Here is a 26,177-nt window from a genome sequence, read left to right as displayed (position 1 = left end):
TGAAACCATAGCTTTAATGAATCAATCACATATTGACCCGATCACACCTTTAATGGTAGAAGCACCCAGCCAAAGGTATTTTATCCTACTTTTTAGACTATGGTTTCTCCCTTCACACACATATATGATAAGGGGTATTGTTGACTCCTAACCACATCCTCATGAGTACTAAGGAGTTTTCAAATTACCCTAATGTACTATAGTAATAGTCCTAATATAATACTGCACTGGATGACCCATAGTACTAGCCTGACCATATAAATTTGTTTACATATATGTCTACACACATCCCTACACACACAGATGGTGAACTCCCATTCACTATAACTATGCTTTTATCATGCGTAGATCACTACTTTCACACTTATTAACACACCACTCTCTCTCTTAATAATCAAATAAACATTTCAAAACACATTTAATGCCAAAACCATGCACATTGTAAAACCTCACATTTACAAATCTTGCAAGCATTAAAATCATAATTTACACATTTACTTCTATGCAGTTATAATAGTTAATAAATATAACAAACTATATGGTTACCTCAACCCTTCTATTCTTAAGAAAGGTTACCTATGGTATACTTGCTTTACTCGAGTTCCTCTTATGTAATTCACATGTTATACACGATAATCTACACAGTATTAGCACTCAAAGTCAATTGCCACATTGACTAAAAGTACTAATTGCATCACTTAGACATCTAAATGCTACCAACTACCCTTTCTAAGTCCATTTCTAATTTTCTAAATCCACACATCATCTATCATAACCTTAATACACTTATTCCTAAATTTCACCGATTTTCTCTTTCTAAATTTTACTAATTTGAGCATACAACTCCAAAGCTTAATCGTTAATGTCCAAACCAATCACAAAGTCTTACTTTAAATTCAGAGAGACTTTTTATTATTAGAGGGTAAGAAATAAAACCTCTTAAAACTTTCAAATTCAATTTTCCAATAGCTTAACTAAGAGAAATTAGTGTAGAATTAGAGGTTAAGGTAGTACGAGACTTACCAGATAAGCAAGAGGTCATAAATGTTCCTCAGGGTGGTTACAATTCTTTGCCCTGTCTCTACTCTTCTTCTTTACCTCTCTCTTATGTCTCTTTTCTTCTTTTTTCTCTAGTTGGACGAACTGACTCAAAAGCTTAATAACTAAGTTTCTATGCTGTGTGCTGTGGTGCATGTAGCCTATGCCACGGCGCATGGCACGGTGAGGGAAATTCCTAATGTGCACATATGCTTTGCTTCTCATCGTTGTTCTTTTATTCTAATATGCTCATTTAATATCCCATACTATCAAAGAAATACTTTACCACCTAAAATCCCAATCACACTTTAATTTACTAATTAACCTTTAATTAGTAACAAATTTCAAAATCAGGAATTCAAGATGTCACATAACTTATGAGCCACATTAATCTATAAAATTTAACACTATAAATTAATTACAAAATTGACCACAAGTACTAATTAACATAATCGAGTTAAAGTAAGCTCAACATATCACCTAATCACTTTCATTTAACCACCTTAAGTCCTAACAACCCTCTATAAGCCTTTTATCACCTCTATTAGCTTCCTACATAGTCCACACAAGAATTCACACTTTACAAATTATTAGTTAGGATAAATTAAGCCTATAGCTTTAAAGCTTAATTATTAATCCCAAACTAGTCACAAAACCTTATTTTAATGCCCAATAGCCTTTCTATAACTATTGAGTTAGAAAACAACTAAATAAATCTCCCTAATTCAATTTCTCTATATCTTAAACTAAGAGAAATTAGGGTAGAATAGAAGTGTAGGATGGTACAAAACTTACTCAGTAATTGATAGGTCAAAAATATCTCCTAAGACTTTGAAACTTTCTGCTCTAGCAAAGAATTGCTCTTCACCTCTCCTCTATCATGCTTCTTTCCTTTTTCTCTTGAAAACTATGAGCTGACCACCCTTTTTTAAAACTCAAATTTTGATCCATGCGTCACAGCACATAATGCATACACCACAATATGTGGCACAATGAGAGAATTCTCACTTTAGCTCACCTGCTCTACTTTAGATCATAATCCTTCTACTTGATCCTGATCATATAATTGGTAATCAACACAAAATGTTAGTTTACCATCCAAAATTATAATCCTACAATTAATTCACTAATTTACCCTTAATTAGTAATTTGTTTCTAAATTAAGAATGCAAGATCTTATAATATCAAACTTTGTATTTAAATGTTTTAACTAAATTATTCTCTAGAATATTTTCTTTGAAAATTTATTTTAGGATTCATGATGAATGATACTAAATCACTGTACACATTTAGAGTGTCAACTAGTGGATTGTGAGTAATACTAAATCATCACAGTTTTTGACAAGTTATATCTTTGTAATTTTTACCCAAAGGTATTTCCTTGGAAAAAATTATTTAAAAAATAAATATAATAAGATAACCTAAAATGAAATTATTTTCATAAAATAAAATAGTTAAAAGATTTTAAAAATTGAAATAATAATATCTCAAACTATGTGGAATATGATCCCTATCACAATGCACATAAACCTTAAACTTTTATCATAAGTCAAGTCCTCCCATGTAAATAAATCATTTATTTTATTATTTTATTTTCACACGTGATTATAAAAATGGTAATTAAGATATTATTAAAAGACTAATTTAATTTTATGCAATTAACTTAGGGTAGTCATTCTTATGAATGGGTGTCATGGAATGCCTAATGCCTTTCCTATGCACAATTGACTTTTGAAACCTTTTCATAAATCATTCTTTTTCATTACATAGTTTTCTAAGGTTTTTCCTAAAAAATTTAATGGAAACTCTTATTTTTCTATATTTATTGGTCTTCCCTTTTTGGGGAAGTCACAATCAAGGCATGATAGCCATAATTATATACTAACCAAGAAATACTGTAGAATGTTTTTTCCCATGAACTTGTTCAAAAAGAGGGTTCAGATCTTGTAATTGATGTAGTTCATGACACTTTTAGAGTGGACACTAATGACAAGGTACAAGGTCTAGATCCTAAGTATGCTAGCAATCTAGAAGCAAAAGATTTTTTCAACCTCATGATGGATAGGGAGTAGCCATTATATACTGAGTGTGATAGATATACCAAGTTATCTTTCTTGATTAAATTATTTCATATTGAATGTTTATATGGCATGAGCAATAAGGGACTGTCAATGTTGTTGGAATTATTGAAATATGCTTTTAGTATGAAAAAAAATTCAAACTTCTTTTTATGAGGAAAAAAAGGTAATTAACAAGTTGGGGTTGAGTTACACAAAAATTGATGCTTACCTAAATGATTGCATGTTGTATTAGGGAGATTATATGGATAATGAATTTTGTAAAAGGTGTAATCCCCTTAGATGGAAACTAATGAAGCAAGGGAAAGGGAAAAAGAAGACACCAGTAAAAATACTTAGATACTTTCCATTGAAGCCCTAAGTTTATAAACACTATATATGTTGTAACATCCTGAGCTTTAAATCTAAAAGCTAATATCTAATTAAAGGATAACTAGTAAACTAAGTAATTAATTCATTTAACCATGTTTTCAAGTTGCTAATTGACATTTTAGATCATGAATAGCCCCAAGATAAGAATAGGATGGAAGTTAGGTTGAATCGAGTTAGAATGGGGGAGGAAAAATGGAATTTTATTGTTGTGCCACATGTCGTGGCATGTGCATCATATGTTGTGGTGCATGGTATAGATTCAACAATAGACCTAACAATACTAGAAAATTAAAGGAAAGTTTGGGGAAAGCTTGGGCATGAAGGAGAAGGATGAAGGCTCTACTAAGGCATAAATTTAGGCAAGGTTAAAGGCTTGTTTAGACCTTCAATCATTCGTGTAAGTTCTTCAACAATCTTCTCTACCAGTCTACCTTGGTTTTCTTAGATTTTAGAGAAAGGATGGTTGGGTTTTGTGTTAAAAGAGGATTATACTTGAACCCTACATCATGCATGTGTTTGTTGGAGTTTCATTTAAGCTTATTTAAGTTGAATGAGTGTTAATTGGAAGTTTGATGTTGAGGCTTAGGTTTTGGTGAACCTTAGGTGAGTTTAGAATTGTGGAGTTGTATGAGTTGGAATTAAGTATGAATTAACATTATAAATGGTAAATTAAGATAAGGAGAGGTTGTAAAAGCTTTGACTAGTTCAATAGTAGAGATTTGGATTGTTGGATAACTAAATTTAATTAATTTGGCTAATGAGTGCTTACATTAGGTATAAGAAACTACCATATGATGCTTGAAATTGTAGATTTATATAATTTGGTGCTTCTACAAGTCATTGGACTATTAGAGCAAACATTACACCACGAGTAACCCTTTTGGTAAAAAAAAGGTCTGTTAATTAGATTAATTGTTTATAAGTTAATGTGTATGGTATGGTATGTGATTTTAATCATTGGCATGATTTGTAAACTTGCATGACTTTGTATTTGAAAGGAAAATTTAATTACAAAATGAATTATTTGTGGAAGTAGATTTAAAGGTAAACTATTGGTATACATGTGTGTGTGTGTATTTATGGAAAATGATATGCAATATTTGCATCATTTGCATTAAATAGGGTGGGAGCTCACCCTGTAACAAAGAGGTATGTGTGAAATCTATAAGGATGAGTTGACACCAAGGGACCCATAGTATAGTAATAAAAAATTTGAGCAGTCTTGCAATGGTTAGGAGTCAACCATATCCCAATTATTTATAATAGGGGGAATTTGTAGTCTTTACATGGGACAGAACACCTTGGCCTGGTGGTTCACCTATGGAAGGTTAAGCAAGGACTAAATCTCTTAAGAGATGATTAAGGTTTCCTATAAAATCAATTTAGGATATATGTAGGATGGATGGATTAGGATGATCATATATGTGCAGAAATGATTTGATGAAAATTGTTATACATATTATATAGGATTAAATGGCTAGTTTGCCTTGAAACTTTTTCTTCCAATGGCATCAGGCACCTTATACTTTTTTTGGAGCACTTTTACCCTGAACTTTTTAAAAAGAGAGCATTTTTGCCCCACTGTTAGATATAAAAAATGTTGATTGTTATACCAAAATTTGACAAAGGGTTAAATGGCATATTTTCCATGAAACTTTTTCTCTAAGGGCATTGGGTATCTGAACTTTTTTTTAGAACTTATTTACCTTGGAAGTTTGAAAAGGAGAGCAATTTGCTTTGCCATCAGAATTGACCATTACTTTGACTATAAATGCCACTTGTAGCCACACAAAATAAAAAAAATCCACCTAGATAACAAGAACACCTCTATTAGTATCAATAATGTAACATCTTGAATTTCTTAATTCTACGATTAGCTATTAATCAGGAGTAAGTTAGTGATTGTGAAGTGACTAAGGTTTTGAGTGATAATGTGATAATTTGACTCTTTGGGATGTTAAATGGAAAGATAGGTGGAAGGATCACGTTTCCTATTAAAGCAAGTGCGCTTGGTGAGAATTCTTCTCATGTGCCATGCACCACAACTTGTGCTGCATGTAACCTCCTCCTATATTCACTCAATATAAAAGAAGATTATAGTGTTACCACTACCTCACATCAATTACAATAAACAAATTTCATTTCAAAAGCTTTAGCCGAAGACTTTTTTTTGTAAAATCAATCAATTCACAATACAATCAAAGAAAAACACAGCGGAAGTAAATCATACACACCTCAAATATATAGTGGACATAACCCACCAGCATTGCTATCCCAATTGCATGTATTTTAACATAAAAATAAAACTGAAATTTAGTCCCTATACCATGGCATGTGGTCTATACACTGTGACATATGGCATAGAGCCACACACTTGCCCTTCTGTGCCGTGCACCGTGGCATGTGTCACCATACGCCACAGTGTGCCTGTCTGAATTTCTGCTATCATTTTGATAGCAAAAATGACAAACTTTCAGCATGCGCTGTTTTCACATACGACATTCCATCGGAGTTATTCAAGCGCCCACACAAAGCTTAGCTCATATACTAACTAATCAGATAGGTTTGGACATAATCTAATGGTCCAATCAAAATTTAAACATTTGAGTCTAAAAATTCACTTTTTTTAAAATTTTGTGCACCCAAACGCTCAAATCAATCCCTTTCTCTCATTAGACTACACTAAGCCTTGAACTAAGTCAAAAGAGATCTAATACACTTGATTGACCACAATTAATCACAATCGTACTCATATATCAAAATTTGACCCTTCTATGGCCAATTTTCACAAATCACTAACTTCACATACTTTACCATTTCTTAGTATAACTTAGCCCACTTGGCTATTTCTCAACCCATACATATACAATCCTAGTCATAATACAATCTTAGCCTCAAACTACTCATTTCATCATAATTTGTCCCTTGGCATAAGATTCATCAACACTACCAACCATATCAACACAAACATACACAAATCATAGCCCTTTTTAATTTGCAACAACATATAAACACATAATTGGGCTTGATTTCATAAAATTTCAATTCAATACATGCATGCAATTCTATGGCAACTCATATGTACTTATATATATAGTTTTTTAGTTCAGTTCATTACACAACCTCAGAGTACATGGATTGACAACTCAAGCTAGTCCAGACTCTCTTCCCTTACCTTGATCACTTTTTGATCCTGTAAACAAGTAATCACGAGGGTGAGATAAAAATTTCAGTAACAAAATAACTCATTTCCTTAGCATTTATATCATATCTCATTTCTTTTCTCAACTTTTCCTCAATCACAAAGGATTCCATATTATCTCAAGATATTTTATCATATTGCACAATATACTAACATGATCTTTGCCAAACAAACCTCTAAATCACCCCGACATGAAACCATAGGCTCATCTTAGACTAATGTACACTCTCATTAGTCTTGAGCTCACCTACAGTAGTAGAATCACTAGACTAAATATGTTCTAACACACAATACAGACTATGTCCCCCCCAATACACATAATGAGGTGTCGTTGACTCCAATACCAAATCATAAGGACATTAAGGAGTCTCTATTCTCTAGCACCATACCTCAATAGGTATTAAGGAGATCTTCTTTAACACCGCACCTTTCAAGGTATTAAGGAGAATTGTTTCCAATACCGCACCCTTACAAGTACTAAGAAAACCTTTCCACATGGTCTTTATCATCTCCTACACTCAGGTGAACTCCTATCCCTATAATCATGCTTTCTCAAACCATTTAAGCTTTCCATTTACCATTTCATACTTTCTTACATAATATATACAAATAATACTTTACATTACAAAACACACATTCCCATGCTTATTTCAACAAAAGTCATTTCACACACAACAATCACTCAATGCTATAAAATATCCTTAGTTTAAAGCCGTTTCATGTACTACATAGCATACGACCATACAATTACAATAAACAGTTAAACAAAGGAAGTTATTCGGTTACCTCAACCCTTTTATCACTAGAAAGGTTACCCATGGATTTCAACTATCACACAAGCTTATCTCAAGCTTCTTTTCTCTACTCGTGCATTCGATATGCCAATCTGAACACATTTTAGTCATTTAGTTCATTTTGACCAAAAACTTATTTTTATCACTTAGGGCTATATTCATCCATAAACTCTTTTTCATTTATCCATTTTAAATCTATGACAACCTAATTACTAATTTACATCACCTCAACTGGTCTTATTTCACTTATATCAAATTTTTGCCCTAACTTGCTCTCTCTAAAGGCTAAAATTGAGCTCGTAAGTTCAAAGCTCTATCGTTCAGCTCTAAACCAGTTACAAAGCTTTAATTTAACTTTCAAGAACCTTTTTATTACTATTAAACAAGAATCAAATCGCTCATATTCCTTCAATTCAATTTCTATATAACTTATTTTTAGAGAAATTTGTGTAGAATGGAAGGTAAGAGTTATACATAGCTTATCTGGCAAGTTACTAATCTGAATCACCTTCTACCACTCCAAAATAACTTGTCTTAGCTCCTCAGCCCTTCTCCTCTCTCTATCTCGTGTGTTTTAAATTTGCACTTTTGAAAATCACCCAATTTCATGACTTAAGAAGTGATTTCTAGTCCATTCACAAGAGTACATGCAGCACAAGCCATGACATGTGGTACAATGATATTTATTCTCACCATACACACTTGCTTTGACCCGAAATATACTCCTATCACCCATATCTATTCATACAACACACAAACAAATCAAAATATCAATTAATCATTTGAATCTCTAATCTCACACTAACTTTCACTTTACCCTCGATTCACCTCTAAACTTAGGATTAAGAAATTCAAGATGCTACGCTGCATGCACTATGGCGCATGGACTAGAAAGTGACTTCTTAAGTCATGAAATTTCATGAATTTTAAAAAGAAGAAATTGGTAACATGTAAAAGAAGAGGAGAAGGGTTGGTGTGATGAGGCAAGCTATTTCAAAGAAGTGGAAGGTGCTTCTAATCAGTAACTTAGTGGGTAAGCTAATTATAACCTTTACTTTCCATTCTACCTAAATTTCTCTAAATATAAGTTATAGAGAAATTGAATTGGTGAAATTTTAGGGGTTTGATTCTTATCCAATAGTAATAAAAAGTTCTCATGAGTTAAATTAGAGATTTGCAATTATTTTAGAGTTGAACGATAAATCTTTGAACCTATAGGCTCAATTTTAGGCTAATTCAAGGAGATTTTAAAATGAAAATCTTGTTTAACTGAAATGAGAAAGGTTAAGGTGATGTAAAGTGATAGTTGAGTAGTAATGGATCCAAAATAGATAAATGAAAAAGAATAGACGGTTGAATATAGCCATAAATATTAATTATGTACTTTGGTCAAATTGGACCAATTGACTAAATTGTGCCAATTGTATTTACATTGGCAAATCGTGCATGTGAGTTGAGAAAGGAAGCTTGTGATAAGCTATAGTAGTAGTTGAAATCCACAAGTAACCTTTCTAGTGACAAAAGGGTTGAGGTAACTGAATAACTTCTTTCATTTGACTATTTATAATAACTATGTGTCAGTTTGCTACATAATGCATGAAATAGTTTTGAATTGAGCATGTTTTATAGCATTGAATGTTTATTGCATAAAAAGAGATTTTGTTTAAATAAGTAATGAAATTTTTATAATTTGATGTAAAAAGGTGTACATGTATATATATGAGTAAAGTGGTGATTGGGAACCTATGAATGGTCCAACAAGTATGATCATAGGGGTGAGAGTTCACTCGAGTAGAGATATGGTGATAAGACCATATGGTATATTCTCCTTAATGCCTAATAGAGTGTGGTGTTGAAGAATTATACCTCTTTAGTGCCTTTCAATGTGTAGCATTAGAGATGATCTCTTTAATGCTTATTGAGATTTAGACTCCTTAGTATCTATGTGATATGATGTTGGAGTCAATGACACTCTATTGTGTGTATTGGGAGATGTTGGATAGGGAGGCATAGCAAAAGATTAAAATTTTAAAGTCCCTATCTTGATATGGATTGAACGAATTCATTTAAGTCAAGGTGGATAGAAGAGTTACCTTTTAATTCTTTAAAGTTGGCACATTCTCTTTAAGAGTTTGGATCTCAGGAGCTGACAATATAGATTTGCTCCCTCTACGAGTATCCACATGAATAGCTCTCTAACTCAACAGTGTACTAGTGCTCTCAGCGTCCGTTCTTCTTTGAACGTTAATTTTCCTTTCTATAGGGTGTTTCGTGGCTCTCAGAGCATTTTTGTTGTCAAAACTTTTCTAACTCTCTCTTCTTCATAAAAAACATCCCTATCTATATATAGTATGTAGATAAGGGTTTCCGTCTTCCACTTAAAAGCCCACAAAAATTTAACTAAATTTATTTCATAAATTTAATCCATAATATCACATCTAATTCAAATTCATCTTATAAATTTAAATTATAAAACTAACATAATATTCTCTCATATCATATTAGTTATTAAAATTTAATTTATTATATAAAATTAAATTTAAAACCAACATAATGTAATATAATATAATATATATCACATATACATATTATATTAGATATACAAATATATATACATATATATATATTTCAAATATATATATATATATATAATTATATTTTAAATTTTCTATTTCATATATATATATATATATATATTTGTTAAATAAATATTTAAAATATATATATAATTTATTTACCCTATATTACATTCATTAAATCTAAACATATTCTAGATTTAATGAACTTGGATATTATAGCTTGAGTTGGGCTATTCTTGTGTGTAACCCTGTAGGTCCATATGAAATTGGCAGTAAGCTAATTACCCTATTAGCCCACAAGTCACAAGTGGCTTCTAGCAAGACATTGCAACTACCCAATTCTCATGGGGATCAATGATCCAATATAACCTATCATGCAACCATATCACATCCCTTTTATCACGCGATATTTTGTTCAAGTATGAGACATGAAATTGTCATTCTCCTTTACCTGACTGTTACTTTCTAGATCACTAAGTAGACTAACAGTAGCAATGAAAAAACCCTTTTTATAGTAGTATGGCCATACATTTTCTCAGTCTTACTCATCAAGGGCCCCAGTAATATCTCTCACTTAATGTGACGGACAAACTCGATCTTGACCACTCACGTTCCTCTGCATAAATATCACTAAACTCAGTTATAGCCTTTATGATCACCCAGTCAAAGGTGACTTTTGACTAAGTCAAAATTCAATGGTCATCATGTAGGAATCCATGATGATCTCAGGTCAAAGGGCTTAGTAATATAGTTACATATGAGATAAGCTTATGACTTGTACTATACAGCTTTCTTATAGCGGGTCGATCCAGTACCTTGTACTCTTTTAAGTTCCTATAACTTTAATTTGTATCTCTATAATTAATCAAAGTCATATTAGTCTTGTTTCATCTATAATCCCTCAAAGATGATCAACCAGGGACATTTAGAACAATCACTATAGTTTGTCCAGGGATACAGTTATCATATTGAACATGCAATTGTTATAATAACAAAAGAGAAATTCATTAAATAATAATGTGCATCATACAATGATTGGCCCTAAGGTACAATTTCCAACATCCTCCCATTTACACAAGGTACAATCATTAATTTGTCTAATTCCCATTGTCCTGACATGATGCTCATGCTTCACCTATGTAAGAGGCTTTGTAAGAGGATTAGCAACATTGTCTTCTCCTGCTACTTTACATATTTTTATATCACCTCTATCATTGATCTCTATGATAAGGTGAAAATGCCTGAGTATATGCTTGGTCTTTTGGTGTGACCTTGGCTCCTTACTCTGTGCAATTGTATTGCTATTGTCACAAAACAAGTTTATTGGATCTGAGATGCTAGGCACCACTCCTAGCTCAGTGATAAACTTCCTGATCCAAATGGCTTCCTTAGCTGCAGCTGATACTGCTATATACTCAGCTTTTATTGCAAAATTAGCTGTTGTGCTTTACTTTAAGCTCTTCTAGCTCATTGCCCCACCATTTAAGGTGAACACATATCCTGATTGTGATTTAAGGTTATCCTGGTCAGTTTGGAAGCTTGCATCTGTGTAACCTATTACAACTAGCTCATTATCCAATCTGTCATATACCAAGAATAAATCCTTAGTCCTTCTTAAGTACTTTAGGATATTTTTGACAGCAGTCCAATGATCCTCTCTTAGATCTGCTTGGTATGTACTGGTCATACTTAAGGCAAATGAAACATTCAATTGAGTGCATAGTATAGCATACATGATAGATCCAATTGCCGAGGCATATGGAACCTTACTCATACGATCTCGCTAATTTTGTGTACTAGGACACTGGCCTTTATTGAGATGAATGCCATGACACATGGGGATGAAATCTCTCTTTGAATCTTGCATACTGAACCTATGTAGTATCTTGTCTATATATGTGCTCTGACTTAGGCCTATAAACTTTTTGGATCTATCTCTGTAGATCTTAATCCTAAGCATATAAGTGGCTTTACCTAAGTCCTTCATAGCTAAAGATTTTCCTAACCAATACTTGACATTCTGCAAGGTAGGAATGTCATTCCCAATGAGTAGGATATCATCTACATATAGCACTAGAAATATAACTGTGTTGCCATTAATCCTTTTATAAACACAAGGTTCATCAATGTTTTAAATGAATCTAAACTCTTTGATTACTTTATCAAAACATTGATTCTAGTTTTGATATGCTTTCTTCAATCCATAAATGGATCTTTAAAGCTTGCACACCTTTCCAGAGTCCTTTGGACATGTAAAACCTTCAGGTTGTGTCATGCACACTTCCTCAAGTAGACACCCATTAAGGAATGCTATTTTAATATCCATCTGCCATATTTTATAGTCATAATATGCTGTAATGGAAAGGAGGATTTTGATTGATATGGCCATTGTGGTCGGTGAAAAGGTTTCATTATAGTCTACACTATGAGTTTGGGTGAATCCTTTTGTAACCAATCATGCCTTGAAGACATTTACTTTGCCATCCATGTTAGTTTTTTCCTTAAAAAGCCACTTGCACCCGATGGTTTTTATTCCTTTAGGTGGATCAATTATAGTCCATACTTTATTATTGTACATGAATTGCATTTCAGACTTCATGGCATTTAGCCATTTCTCAAAATTTGGTCCTACTATGGCTTCTTGGTAGGTGGTTAGTTCAATGAGCAACAAATCACGACATTCATTAATTAGAAATCCATATCTCTGAGGATGATACCGTGTCTTATTAGACCTTTGTAGGCCTCGTGTTATTTAAGTAGGCTCATTTACTTCTTGTGAGTCTTCTCAGTTTTCCATCTGTGACTCTGTGCTATTTTTGGGTTCTTGAATTTCTTCAAGATGTATCTTGCTCCTACTGGTTCTTTTAGAGATAAATTCTCTTTCTAGAAAGATACCATTTTGAATTACAAATACTTTGTTATCGGTGGGATTGATTGTAGACATAGTATCCTTTTATTTCTTTAGGATACTCCATAAAAAGGAACTTTGTGAATTTGGGTGCTAACTTGTCTGAGGCTTGTTTCTTAACATAAACCTCACTTTCCCAAATCTTGAGAAAAGACAAACTAGGTTTCTTCCCAGTCCATATCTTATATGTTATCTTCTCAATTGCCTTAGATAGAACATAGTTCAGTGTAAATACAGCTGTTTCTAGTGCATGGCTTGAAAAGGGTGGTGGAAGATTTACTTGACTTATCATAGATCGAACCATATCTAATAGTGTTTGATTTCTTTGCTCAGAAACACCATTCCATTGTGGTGTTATTAGAGGATTTAATTATGAGACTATCCCATAACTCTTGAGATGATCAATGAATTCTTGGCTCAAATATTCACCTCCTCGATCAGATCAAAGAGTTTTAATAATCTAGCCAAGTTAGTTTTGTACTTCATTTTGGAATATTTTGAACATTTCAAAAGATTTAGATTTGTGTTTCATTAGGTGGATATATCCATATCTACTATAGTCATCAATAAAGGTGATGAAGTATAGATAACCCCCTTTAGCAGCTGTGCTCATTAGTCCATATACATCTGTATGTATGAGTCCCAATAAGTCATTAGCCCTCTTACCATGCCTAGTAAAAGTTTCTTTCGTCATCTTTCTTAATAAACAAGATTTGCAAGTGTCATAAGATTCAAAATCAAATGAGTTGAGAAGTCCATCTTGATAGAGCTTAGAAATGCATTTCTCATTTATATGGTCGAGATGACAATTCCATAGGTAGGTTATATTCAAATTGTTCGATTCAATCCTTTTAGTAGTTATGTTATAGACATCTTTATTGATAGGATGTTTCAGATTTAAAAGATAATGATCAAAATGCAAATCACCATTAGCATAAAAAATTTCGTCTCGATAAATAGAACATTCACCATTCCTAGTAATGGAAGTAAAACCTTCCTTACCCAAATAAGAAAGAGAAACAATGTTGGTACTCAAAGTAGGAACATAATAGCAATTGTTCAAAACTAACAAAAGCCCACTGGGTAAAAGTAATTCATAAGTGCCTATAGCTAAAGCAGCAACTCTTGCTCTGTTTCTAACTCGTAAGTCCACTTTACCCTTCATCAACTTTCTACTGTGTTTGAGACCTTACACATTTGTACTAATGTGAGAACCACATGCAGTATCTAATACCCATACAGAAGAAGTAGAAAGGTGAATGTTTATAACATAAATACCTAAAGAAATAGCCCCGCTATCCTTCTTGTTTTTCAAATCTTTTTGGTAGATCTTGTAGTTCCTCTTCCAATGACTTGGTTCATTGCAAAAGAAGCAAAGTCCTTCCTTTGGAGGCTTTGCCTTCTTGGCTGGAGGCTTGGTTTTGGACTTGTTCGACTCTTTAGTCTTACCATCTGAGCCTTTACCCTTTCCCTTACCCTTGCCTTTGCCTTTCCTTTTCATATCCCTTCCTTTCTGAACCATCAAAACAGTGCTAGGCTTTTTCTTAATATTTTGCTCAGTAGTTTTAAGCATCCTATGTAGTTTAAAAATGAATTTCTCCATGTCATTCATGTTATAGTTCATAACAAATTGGTCATAACCTTTCGAGAGTGAGTTCAAGATTAAATCTGTAGCCAACTCCTGGCTTAAAGGAAATCCAAGCCTCTTAAGGTGATCAATATAGCTCTTCATCTTTAAAACATGAGTGCTAACTGATACACCCTCAGCTATCTTGCAGGAGTATAAGGCCTTTGTGGTCTTATACCTCTCTTACCTTGCCTGTTGCTAGAACATTTCCTTAAGATGTACAATCATCTCATAAGCCTCCATGTGTTCTAAATCTCTTTGAAGTTCTGGAACCATAGTAGCTAGTATTAAGCATCCTACATCCACCGAGTCATTGGTGTGCTTTGTGTAAGCATTCCTTTGACCTCTTGAAGCATTCGCTGTAGGATCCTCAGGAATGGGTTCATCTAGGACATAAGCCTTTCTTTCCTGCTTGAAAACAATTCTCAAGTTCTTGAACTAGTCAAGAAAGTTCGTCCCATTAAGTTTGTCCTTCTCAAGGACTAATCACAATGATAGTATAGCAGTGTTATTACTCGACATGATTCTATAATAAAATACACAAAGTTAATTTTATATCTCCTACTAAAACTAACAACCCTCAAATTTAATTAGTGGCCTAAGACCTATATTTCACTTAAATTTAAGTCTGCTTTGGTAGGATGCTTAAAATTAAGTTATTTAGGTAGGTAACTCATTTACTAATTACATCACATGTAACTCTTAGATCTTTATGGGATTCAATCATCATATGATCCAACATATTCAATCCCATCTAATGCCTTAAGATCCAAAACCATTTTGATAATCTCAATTAAGTCAAACAATAATGAATCTTTGTGAGTAGCACCATTACTCATGCTTATCTCACCAAGATAACCTAAATGTATCCACTATGGTGGATCCTACATTTGAGTGATCTAGATTTTGACAAGTATTCATTAATTGATGACATTATGACTTAAGATTTTAATTAGAGGGTTTGATTTATTAATTTAATAAATATGCAAAGTGAAAGTGGTTGTATCTCATATAAAGTCATGCATATTATGATCTAATCAAAAGCATAATTAATCATGACACAATATGACTCACCTAACCTATGTCCATCCCAAACCAATGAGAGGATCTCTCTAAGAAAATAAATTACATCAAGAAGCCTTATTTATTCATATAAGGGGATTGAGATGAGAAGAGAATGTACATTCAAAGTTTATAAAGAGAAGCATGACACATAGGCCATATTTAAAATTTACAACTCTTGTAAAACTAGAGCCATATATGTCACCATAACTAAACAACTTCAAGGTAAAGAAAACACAATAAATAAACAATTCATATATAATGAATGTAACCACACCTCATATACCCACTTAATATAAGAGAAGACTAAGGTGTTACCATTAACTCATATCATTCACAATAATCAAATTCATTTCAAAAGCTTTGGCTGAAGTCTTACTTTATAAAATCAATTAAATCACAATTCAATTAAAGAAAACACAGTGAAAATAAATCATACACTTTCCAAATACATAGTGGACATAACCCACCAACATTCCTAACTCAAATGCATGCATTTCAACACACAAAATAAAATTGAATTTTGATCCGTGCACCGCGACGGATGGTTAGTATGCTACAGCATGCACTGCAGCGTGCCTCTCTATTTTTTTTTTGCTATCATTTTGACTACAAAATGATGAACTTTCAGCGTGTACCATTTTTGCATATGACATCCAATTGGAGTATTTCAAGTGCCCACACGAAGCTAAGCTCGTATACTAACTAATGAGATAAACTTAGACATCCGGGTGTAAAAAGTCTCTTTTTTTAAAAATTTGGCATACCCAAGCATTCAAATCAATCCCTTTCTCTCATTAGACCACATTGGGTCTTGAACCAAGTCCAAAAAGGATCTAAAACACCTGATTAACCATAATTAATCACAATTATAAACATACATCAAAATTTAACCCCTCTACAGCCAATTTTCACAATTTACTAATTTCACAAACTATGCCATTTCTTAGCATAACATAACCCACTTGGCTACTTTTCAACTCAGTCATATATAAACATATGAAATCATATTTATAATACAATCTTAGCCTCTAAATTACTCATTTCATCATAATTTTATTCTTTGGCTTAAGATTCACCAATGAAAACAACCATTTCAACTTAAACCTTTTCCAATCAAAGCCCCTTTTGTATTAAACAACATATATACACATAATCGGGCTTGATTTCACAAAAACTCAATTCAAGACATGCATGCAACCTATGGCAACTTATATACAATTATATATATAATATTTCAATTCAGTTCATTACAGAACCTTAGAATACATGGCTTTTCAACTCAAGCCGGTCCATACTCTCTTCCCTTAGCTTACTCACTTCCCGGTCCTGTAAATATGTAACCACGGGGGTGAGATAAAAATCTCAATAATAGAATAACTTACTCCTATTGACTATTACATGCAACAATATGAAAGTAAACAAAGTATACCATTAAAACTTCATAAAGTAATATTTACATCATATCACATTTCATTTTCACTTTTCATTATTCTTGAAGGATTTCGTGCTATCTCAAGATATTTCATCATATCATAAAATATTAGCATGATCTCTACCAACTAAACTGTAACACTTGCCTCGAGTGTTATCCAAAAATCACATAATTCAAATAAACTAAGTGTAGTTAAGGAATTGATCCTAAAATCAACTTAGGAAACAAATCATTTAAATCAATAAACAAATACACCATCACAAAATAAACATTTAAAACCTTTAAAAAAATTTTATAGGTTCTACTTGTAGTGCACAGAAGCAAGCTAGGCGAAAGTGAGGTAAAAAAATGCTGTCATGATAGCAATTTATTGCTGTCATGACAACCCTCCTAGGCCAATTTCCAGGAGGCGCCGTTTCGCCATACGACCTTCGATCGAAGTAATTTTAAAGTTCCCACATTAATTTTAATGATTACTAGTAGTACACCAAATTTCAAGAAGATCTAATAGTCAGATTAAAAATTAGACAAGTTACAAGTTTGGTCATTTTTGCTGTCATGATAGCTAAAAAGCTATCATGACAGCACCTCCGGACAAACTTATGGAGTGTACTATTTCATCATCCGACCTCCGATCGTAGCAATTCTAAAGCCCACATGTCACTTTTAAAGAGTATTATTAGTATACCAAATTTTCAAAAGATCCAACGGACGGATTGAATTTCGTGCATGTTGCAACATCATCACTGTTGCTATCATGACAGCTCCTCCGAACCAAATTTTGGAGTGCATTTTTTCTCTGTCTAGTATCCAATAAATGTGATTCTAAAGCCCACACAAAGCTTATAAAGATTTTACTTGTAACCCAAATTTTAGAGAAATCCAATGGTCAGATTGAGATTTAGACACCCATATGCAAAAGTACAGTTTTTTAGTAAAAACTATTTTCAAAATTGTCCAAATCTCATCCTAATAGTCACAAAACCTGTGAAAACACTTTGGACATGTCAAATAGGATAAAAAACACCTGATATAACATTTAAATTATAGAAAAATTCTTTATACCAAAATTTGACCACCTGGGTGCCATTTCCTAAAATGGACCCAAACCCTCAAAATGCACAAATCACACAAGAGTGGCCAAAAACTATTCCAAATATCATATACACATATGAATACACAAGCTAAACATTTTCACTTGGCTCAGAGATCTTTATAGGGCTAACATACCTACTCTCTCTATCCAAGGTATATGTTTGCCCTTAGCACACCATTTGCAATGCAACCACTTTACATTTGCTTGTGGAACCACATATATACGAAAATAAATATTTGCTTGTAGTGGAAACTTAGTCTACTAAATAAATCCATCAAAACCACACACCATAGCCAAGTTTCCTAGCCACAAGTCTACAAGAAAACAAAAATTCACACACAAGCTATACAATATACACATACTCACACACATATACATAATCACATCCTACTAGCACCCTAATTCTAAATACATTACAACAGATTTTCTCAAAAGAAAGGAGTTGTAGTTCTTTGCAATTTACAAACAACCCCTAGCTCTACTCCTTTTCCTGTCTTTCACTGGTTCTTTCGCCTGGACTGGAAATATTGAAAAGAAAGGGGTGAGACAACCACAGTCTCAATAATAGAGAAATCTACATTGATTATTATAAAGTAAGCCATAATCGAATAAATGAATAATAAATTTAACATAGTATATAATTTAGCCATTTAAAATGCATGAATACATGACATAGGCCGGTATAACCTTTCATGACCAATAGAATGTCCCTTGGTAGTCTTTAACTCGCAGGTAAACTTTATACCCCTTATACCTCTATAGGTACAAAACATAGTCTAATGTATGATCTAATCTACTGAACTGCCTATACCCCTTTAACGTAAATCCTGAGCAGTTGAAGCTCACTCCCTCCTAGAGCCAGCTTGACTTACCCTTTATGTGAAGGCTACCTTAGCCTAGGCACTCAACTTCATACTTCATATGTCAGATTTCCTCCCCTACTGAGAGGTGTCGAACACTCAATACACTAACCACTTTAGTGCACTGAGCCCACAATACATAAGGCAACACTGAGTACTGATAGTGTGCCATAGAATATCAAAAGTCCACACCTTCTCATTGGTGAACTCCCATCAAGATTGTGCCTTTTCTCGTGTCTATCTTTCCCGAGTGTTGACCACTTTAACGCTTTAAGGTAGTATAACATTTATAAATCTCCCTTAAATGGTTCCTTAGCTTATCTAAGGTACCTTAATTAGTTACACTTTCTTACATACAACTTATATTCTTTATGATTACAATACCTGCAAACAAATCTCATTTCTATAAAAACATTGTTGTTAAACAATTAGAAAATATATTTGCACTATAATCAAAGTAGTACCCCATAACCCCTTATAAAGGACAATTAATCTTTTAAAACATGTAATGCATGATAGCTGGTAATATTTATTTGAAAATAGCTAAAACAAAGTAATGAGAAATATAAATTCTCCTGTTACCTCAACCTTTTAGTACCAAAAGGATTCCTTTTATACAAAATAGGACTTGGCTTGTTCCTTAACTTCTCAATAAATTCCACCAACAATTCCTTATAACATATAAGTAATCCACATCACTTATCATGACAAATAGCATTAATGAAGACTATAGCTCATACTACACAACTTGAGTTAATGAGTCCTAATCCATCCTAATGGTCCATATATTAAACCAACCATTCACATAGTGTCACTTAACCACTAAAACTATTTATTAGCCATCACTAGGCTAATTTCCAATTCATATAATTTTTAATCAATTAAAAACATTCACTTAGTGTCAACAACTTTCACCATTAGCCCTTATAATAAAAACCAAACCTTAATTTAAATCTTATTGGGCTCAAATAGCAAAATTATAACTAAATCAATAGGCTTAAACTATTGAGGAGCAAAACGCAACCTCTCGGGGTTTAATTTGTGCCCAAAGCACCTCTTTTTATCCAATTATCTACTCAAAACATTAGATCACTGTATAGAAACTCAAAACATCCTCCCTAGGATCTAAAGAAACTAAAGCTTACAAGAATAAAGCCTTTGGGATCAAAATCTAGAAATTTTCTCTTCCAAAAATTTTAAAAAATCAAGAGGGAAGGAAGAGGATTGAAGTAGGGAGTTTACCTACTATGTAGCCGAACTTGAAACGGTCATAAAGCTTCTTAGATTCAAGCCTAACTTCCTCTCTTTCTCCTCTCTTCTTCCTCTCACTCTCTCGTGCTCTTTTTTCTTTTTCTACATTTCTATGTTCATTTTGCTGTTAAAATTGCTGATCTAACATTTTAGGGAAAATTACAAGAGCCCAACATTTTTTATTATAGCACAAAAACTCAGGTCAACTTTGGTAATTTTTCTATAATTAAAAATAAAATAAAACTAAACTTTTGCTGAGAAAAATTTAAATGCTAGACCTCTATCAAATTATTCTAAATTTTAATTTAATTATAGATATTTTATTTTATTTTTAAAATAAATTCAAGTCTTAAAATTTTTGAGATGTTACACAAACCTCCAAATCACCCCGACATGAAACCATAGGCTCATCTCAAACTAATGTACACTCTCATTAGTCTTGAGCTCATCTGCAGTGGTAGAATCACCCAACTAAAGATGTTCTAACGCATAATACAGACTATGGTTTTCCCCCAATACACACAATGGGGCGTCGTTGACTCCCACCCATATCACAAAGATTGAGTGTTCAACACCTCTTAGTGGGGAAGGGAATCTAACATATGACCTGTAAGGTTAAGCACCTAAGCCAAGGTAGCTCTCACATGGAGAGTAAGTTAGGCTAGCTCTGGGAGGGAGTTAGTGTTGATTACTCAAGATTCATGTCAAAAGGGCATAAGCAATTCAGTGGATCAGATCATGCCTTGGATTATATCTTTTGCTCATGGAGGTATAAGTTGGTATAAGATTTACCTACGAGCTAAAGAGTGTCAGGGGGCATTTTATCGATCAAGAAAGGTCATACTGGCCTATGTCATGCATTCATGTATTTTAAATGACAAAATTATATGTTATGTTTAATATTTTATTTATTTATTTGACTATGGGTTACTTTATAATAATAAATATAGATTTTTCTGTTACTAAGACTGTGGTTGTCTTACCCTTATCTTTTCAATATTTCTAGGTCTAGGCGAAGGATCTAGTGTTGGATAGGGAAATGAGAAGAGCTAAGGGTTGTTTGTGAATTGTAAAAAACTACAACCCTTTCTTTTGAGCAAATCTATTGTAATGTATTTAGGTTAGGGTACCAGTAAGGTGTGACTATACATATATATGAATATGCATCGGTTATGTGCTTGTGTATGAATTTTTGCTACTTGTAGACTTGTGGCTCAAAAACTTGATTATGATATGTGGTTTTGATGGATTCATTTAGTAGACTAATTTTTTACTGCAAGAAAATATTTATTTTAGTATATATATGAATATATGTGATTCTACAAGAAAATACAAAGTGATTGTATTAAGAATGGTGTGCTAAGAGCAAACATATACTTTGAATAGAGAGATTGGGTGCATAGGTTCCACAGGGATTTTTGAGCCAAGTGAAAATATTTAACAGGTGTATTTATGTGTGAATATGATATTTGAAATGGTATTTGACCACTCTAGTGTGATTTATGAATTTTGGGGGCTTAGGGTCCATTTTGGGAAATGGCATCCGGGTGGTCAAATTTTAATACAAGATATTTTTCCATCATTTAAATATTTTATTAGGTACTCTTAATGCTATTTGACATATCCAAAGTGTTCCCATAAGTTTGTAACCCTTAGGATGAGATTTGAACAACTTCAAAAATAGTTTTTACTAAAAAGCTATACTTTTGCATTCGGGTGTCTAAATTTCAATCCGACCATTGGATTTTTCTGAAATTTGATTCACAAGTAAAACTTTTTATTATATTCATGTGGACTTTGGAATTACCTCGATCGAACATCGAATGGAGAATGGCATACTCCAAAAGTTGGTCTGAAATGCTGTTATGATAGCAATAGTCACTGAGGTTTGAACGTGCATAAATTTTAATCCATCTGTTGGATCTTTTTAAAATTTGGTATACTATTGGTACTCTTTGAATATGATGTGTGGACTCTAAAATCACTCTGATTGAAGGTTGTATGATGAAATGGTGTATTCTAAAATTTGGTTTAGAGGTGCTTTCATGCAACTTTATCCAATATTTTATAGTGTGCAAATTTTAATTCAACCATTAGATTTTTTTTGAAATTTGGTACACTACTAATACTCATTAAAAGTAACATGTAGGATTTAAAATTACTTAGATTAGAGGCTAGATGACGAAATAGAGCCTCTCGAAAGTTTGCTTGGGGGGGTTGTCATGACAGCAAATTATTGTTGTCATGATAGCAATTAGTTGCTCCTGTTTTGCCTAATTTACTTCTATTAATCCTTTAGATTTTTCTAAGTTTGTTTTAGAAACAACTTCTTAACCATACTTAGTTTATTTGGTTATGGCGTGTTTTTGTCAACACTTAGGGCAAGTGTTATATAAAGCCTCAAAGAATAATTTCATCTTGCTCTTCCAAAAGGTATAGTTTTCACCATTGAATCCTGGAGGCCTATTTATCTTAACACCTTTTGGGAGAATGCTATAACCAAAACTAACCATAAGATTCTCTTAGACTTTTAATTCTTTGATTAAGAGTCCAAGCTCTGATATCAAATGTTAGATAGGCTGGCACCTAAGAAGGGGGTGAATTGGGTGACACTTAATGATTTTTGAAAACTTAAAGAATAAAAAGCTTTAATATAAAAGAAGAAGATAAAATACATAATATTTATACTAGTTTAGCCCCAAACTTGGCCTATGTCTAGTCCTCAAGATTACATTTGAGATTTTCAACTAAAATCACAAACTTCAATGGGTGCTTGCTACCATAGTATAACCCATAAGACTTAACTTGTCTTGAATTAACCAAGAAACCTTACTATAATCTAGCAAGTTATTCTAAACACTTAAAAAATTCTTTTTTAAGATTTTAAAAGAATGAGATAAACTTTCACAAAGAAACTCTACTAAAAGAGTAGATAAATTATAATTAAAAGCTTATAAAGTTATGAGAGCTTTTTCACAATTCTTTTCAACAATAGTGAATGAATGCTAAATGATTAAGCATAATTTGAAATATTTTTAAATGCTTAGATAATGAAAAGTTTACTCAAGGATCAAAGTTCATGTTTAAACTCGAATTGTATCACATATATAGTTTATGGAAGTTGATAGACTATTAGAATAGTATTACTAGCCATTAGTGCAATTTCTTTTGTGCATCCTGTTATGTCACAAGTGAAATTACTTGTGTCAAGTTCTATATATGCATAAGTGATAAATTAGGTGTGAACTCTAAGGTGTCTTATGTGTGCTTTAGAGTATATAAACATGCAATCTATTCTATATGCAAAAACTCGCGTGCAACGTTGTTGCTCTCACGAGTAGTTTGGCTAACAAAAAACAAAATCCAATTTTGTATGAAAAATCTTGTGTGTGACTAACTTGTCTTCACACGTGATTTGGCTAGTAAAAAGTTAAGTCCAAATCTATGTGACAGAACTTGTATGAAACCAATATGCTCTTATGTGTGGTTTGGCTGGCAGAATGCTAAAGCCAATTCTGGGTAACAAAACTCATGTGGAAGTAATAGAATATCACCTGCAGAATGGCTTGCTTCAAACCCAGACCATTTAGGAAGACAAATCACGTATCAAACATAACAACACTCACGCATGAAATGGCAAGTTGCACAACTTAAGCCATTCTATAATACATATCAGGCATGGAACTATTACACACTCAAGCAAGATTTATAAGCTAAAGATGATGCATTCATGTTAATGAAAATGAAATGTGATTAAGCTTTCAAAGTTTTCACATTGAATCTAAGAGAATTAAATGACTTACCCTATATGTCTTCATCTTTTCTTGATTCTTCATGCTCTTGAGGTTTTGTCTTCATTCATAATTCTTGATATATCTACACATATAGCAAATACCTCTTCTCTTAGTTTTATAATCATCAAAACACATAATCCAACATCTAAGGTGGACATAACCATTCAACTGGTACATGAAAATCTTAAAAGAGTATTCAAAGAACCCATACTAGCTTAAAGCATCGATTGTTGAAAGATATGCAGTTAAAGATGTTGCATAATGCTGTAAAGCATATTTAAAAATGGTGAAGGCTATTAGACTTCCTCAAACTTGACATGAGGGGACAAGACTTGCTGGTAAGGTAATATAGGGGGTTAAAGTAATGTGTATGTCTCATGAAGGAGATTTGCAAACATATCTATACATCTTGAATAACATGCAAGAAGTTTAACCTTACTTAGATGCTTATAAAAAGTTATTGAAAGACATCCTAAGAAAGAATGATATGTAGCTAACTAATGAGCACAATAATACCTTCAGAGAGTGGTTCAAGAAAAAGGTTTCAAACAAGATTGGTGTGTCTGATATAATAACATGGTTAATTGAGAGACCCTATTTTGAGGTCATATGTTAGGATAGATATGATATAAATAAATATTTTCTATATAAAAGCACAACATGATAAAAGTACTATGTAAAATAGTGGGGTAATGGTACAAGTTGAAGCGATACATTTTTTTTAATTCAAAAAATAAAAACTCATAGTTGACTTCCATAGTTATGAAGTGGTTAATGAAATATGGGAGGTAAACTATACTAAATTACTCTAATGCTAATGAAATAGATAGAAAATTTGAATTTATTTTAGTTGACCTCAATGGTGTTGGTTTTAAAAAGGAGCCTTTCATTTTAGCAAGTCAAGGTGATACAAGTATTTTGTATAACCTCCTCCTATATCTACTCAATATAGAAGAAGATTACGGTGTTACCATTAACTCATATCATTTACAATAATTAAATTTCATTTCAAAAGCTTTGGTCGAATACTTATTTTACAAAATTGATTAGTTTACAGCACAATCAGAGAAAAACACAGCAGAAGTAAATCATACACACCTCAATTATTACATGCATCGTGCCAGACAATCAGTGCACCGCGGCATGCGGCACAGAGCCACACGCTTGTCCTATCTGTGTCGTGCACCACGGCATGTGTCTCCATGCACCACAACGTGCCTGTAAGAATTTTTGCTATCATTTTGAAAGCAAAAATGATGAACTTTTGGCATGTGCCAATTTCTCATATGACATCCGATAGGAGTGATTCAAGTGCCCACACGAAGCTTAGCTTGTATACCAATTAGTGAGACAGGTTTGGACACGATCTAATGGTCCAATCAAAATTTGGAAACCTAAGTATAAAAAGTTACTTTTTTAAAAAATTTTACGTACCCAAACGCTCAATATGATCCCTTTCTCTCATTAGACCATACTAGGCCTTGAACTAAGTCCAAAAGGATCTAATACACCTGAGTGACCTCAATTAATCACAATTTTAATTATTTTTTTAATTATTTTTAAAATTTTTTTTAGAATTATATCCTAAGTTAGATTTAATAATTATCTCTTACTAATTTTCTTACCTCTAAATATAATCATATTCACAATACAATCTTAACCCCTAAATTACTCATTTCATCATAATTTGTCCTTTGGCGTAAGATTTAACAACACAAACAACTAATTCAACACAAACATACTCAAATCAAAGCCATTTTGTCCCAAACAACACATATACACATAATCGGGCTTGATTTCACAAAAAATCAATTCAACATATACATAAAACCTTATGGCAACTCATATACACTTGTATATACAATCATTCAGTTCAGTTCATTACACAACCTCAGAGTACATGGCTTCACAACTCAAATCAATCCTGACTCTCTTCCCTTGGCCTAATCACTTCCCAGTCATATTAACTATCACATGTAACAATATGAAAGTAAATGTAATATATCATTAAAATCTCAAAAAGTAGTATTTACATCACATATCACATTTCATTTTCAACTTTTCATCAATCCCAAAGGATT

The sequence above is a fragment of the Prosopis cineraria genome, unplaced genomic scaffold, assembly GCF_029017545.1.
Source record: "Prosopis cineraria cultivar Desert tree isolate PC_DT_omini unplaced genomic scaffold, ASM2901754v1 PC4, whole genome shotgun sequence".
NCBI lineage: Eukaryota > Viridiplantae > Streptophyta > Magnoliopsida > Fabales > Fabaceae > Prosopis > Prosopis cineraria.
This window is presented reverse-complemented; position numbering follows the sequence as displayed.